Genomic DNA, 3,204 nt, shown 5'->3' on the forward strand with positions numbered 1-3,204 from the left:
CGTTACCTTGAAATCCTCAGTGTCAGTGTAAAAAATAACGGTTTTCCTATTTAAACTGAACTAAGTGCGCGAGGCTCCTCACGCATGCGTACAGGGAACCTTTCATGTTGAAGTAGTGAACTGATCTCTCACCACCATGTACGTATTAACATTAAGGTAATAGTTAAAAATCACTTGTCAGTTATCATTGCTTACGGACATCTGGTTCAAGTCAAACAAGCTTATCAAGCGACTGTAAAATAATGGTATACATACATATACAACTATTATATTGGTTTAAAAAAAAGTTGCTTTGAGTCTCAGTCAGCCGATAGTGCCGACATGCAGCCATAATCGGGCCAGATGCGGGGTGCCGCAATTCCGCCGAGTCTCAGTCAGCCGATAGTGCCGACATGCAGCCATAATCGGGCCAGATGCGGGGTGCCGCAATTCCGCCGAGTCTCAGTCAGCCGATAGTGCCGACATGCAGCCATAATCGGGCCAGATGCGGGGTGCCGCAATTCCGCCGAGTCTCAGTCAGCCGATAGTGCCGACATGCAGCCATAATCGGGCCAGATGCGGGGTGCCGAGCCGACAGACAGCCGACACTGCCGAACCTGAGCCGGAATCGGCCCAGATCTATCTTGCTAGCTGGGTTGTGTTGTGGTTATTAAATTCGCGTTCTACCTTAATGTGTTGTGTTGTGGTTATTAAATTCGCGTTCTACCTTAATGTGTTGTGGTTATTAAATTCGCTTTTTACCTTAATGTGTTGTGTTGTGGTTATTAAATTCGCTTTTTACCTTAATGTGTTGTGTTGTGGTTATTAAATTCGCTTTTTACCTTAATGTGTTGTGTTGTGGTTATTAAATTCGCTTTTTACCTTAATGTGTTGTGTTGTGGTTATTAAATTCGCTTTTTACCTTAATGTGTTGTGTTGTGGTTATTAAATTCACGTTCTACCTTAATGTGTTGTGTTGTGGTTATTAAATTCGCGTTCTACCTTAATGTGTTGTGTTGTGGTTATTAAATTCGCGTTCTACCTTAATGTGTTGTGGTTATTAAATTCGCGTTCTACCTTAATGTGTTGTGTTGTGGTTATTAAATTCGCTTTTTACCTTAATGTGTTGTGTTGTGGTTATTAAATTCGCGTTCTACCTTAATGTGGTTGTGTTGTGGTTATTAAATTCGCGTTCTACCTTAATGTGTTGTGGTTATTAAATTCGCTTTTTACCTTAATGTGTTGTGTTGTGGTTATTAAATTCGCTTTTTACCTTAATGTGGTTGTGTTGTGGTTATTGAATTCGCGTTCTACCTTAATGTGGTTGTGTTGTGGTTATTAAATTCGCGTTCTACCTTAATGTGGTTGTGTTGTGGTTATTGAATTCGTGTTCTACCTTAATGTGGTTGTGTTGTGGTTATTGAATTCGTGTTCTACCTTAATGTGGTTGTGTTGTCAGCTTTTGTTTGATTTGTAAATGTTGTTGTGTTTTGACTCAGCGGGCCACCGTACTCCTACCCTCTAGTACAGTTCCATAGACTAGGTGAATTTATTTTAAGATCTCTTCAAGCTGGTCTGGATGTTCTTTGTGGCCCAGTACCTTACTAGCATATTTTATGTTATTTTTTCGATTTGTCACATGTCAATAGTGATCTGTCGATAGATTATTTGATATCTTGACAAAAATTCTCACTGTGTCTGTACAACTGACGTCTGTCCCTAAAGATGTCATTTAAATCAGCATGACAATGACAGTCACTCTGTTTACTTATGTAAATAACTTTAATGAAGCTTTCACCGCAACACCACATTTCACATTTATTTTACAGAGAACCATTAACCACAGGTTAATAAATTAATGGCTTCCTGCAGTGTTTATGGCCACCAGTTTACTTAAATTAGTTAACTGGAAGCCTGACTGCCTGCTTGCTGTTATGGAAACGTTATCCTGTTGTAGCTTGTCGTAGCTGTTCTTGTATCACAAAAATGTGTAAAAAAAAAAACACAATCGCACTAGTGGGATTCAAACAACGATGATAGTAAAACTTGATCTCACAGCAAGACTCCAACCCACTCTGCTTAACACTACATTTTGTACGTATGTATGTAATGTATGTAGGTATGTATGTACAAAGGTGATATGAACTGGACTGTGTTCCCTCGGAGAACCCGAGTTTTGTCACTTTGTTTTTAATTTTGTCGTGTGCAATAGTGTAGCGTAAACAGTGTTGTATGTAACATTGAAATAAAAGCAGTTTGTTGATAGTTGTTTTTTGTTCCACATTATGGAAAATATAAATTTTAATATTTATTCATTTATTTATTAGGATTTCAATGCATTTTCTCCCCATTTTCCTCCCGATTTAGCGCAGTCAATTTGTCTTCCGCTGCTGAGGGATACCCGATTGCATCCGGGGAGAGCACGTCGCTGCTCCTGCCTCTTCCGACACATGCACAGCCCTCCTCTTTTCGCCCCTGCATTCTGCACTGGCTTCTCTTCCACCAGTCAGGGTCCTTACACGGCGTATGAAGATCCCACCCACACATAGTCCGGGACCCTGGTTGGCAGATAGAGAGGTGCTGGGTCGGAGGAAACGTATACATCACACACACACCAACTAATTGCTAAAACACATAAAAAGTGCTCGGTTGCAACACTTACTCTTAAATTACAGACTAAAAACAGCACAAGAACTATTTATTGGGGCCCAGCAGCTAAACACAGGCCTACAATATCCATGCCCAGTGCAAAGTCTTGGATGAATGGTGTAAAACACTCCATTGGACTCTATTAGAAGAGTGGAAACATATTCTAGGCTTCACCATTTGGTAGTCTGCTTACCTGCCTGAATCCACTATGCTGTAACTGTGAAGTTTGGTGGAGGAGGAATAATGATCTGTGTTTTTGATGGTTTTGGGCTGGGCAAATCAAAATGCTGCAACATAAAATGCCATTTTACAGAATTGTGTACCTTCAGCTGCTGTTCTGTGTGGCATCACAATTCCAGTGTACAAAAAGTAAGGTCCATCAAGAAGAAAAGGTAGAAAGAATTTAAATCGCCTGCACAGAATCCTGAATTCAACCTCATCCATCACCTTTGGTATGAACTAGAACACTGTGTATAAAATATACAGTAGCTCTACTATGCAAACAGTGCTCAACAATGTTCTTACAGTTTACAGTTCCTCCATAGTTGTTAGCTACAATGGGAAAACCAGCTCCAC

Source organism: Trichomycterus rosablanca, chromosome 9 (genome assembly GCF_030014385.1).
Source record: "Trichomycterus rosablanca isolate fTriRos1 chromosome 9, fTriRos1.hap1, whole genome shotgun sequence".
Classification (NCBI taxonomy): domain Eukaryota; kingdom Metazoa; phylum Chordata; class Actinopteri; order Siluriformes; family Trichomycteridae; genus Trichomycterus; species Trichomycterus rosablanca.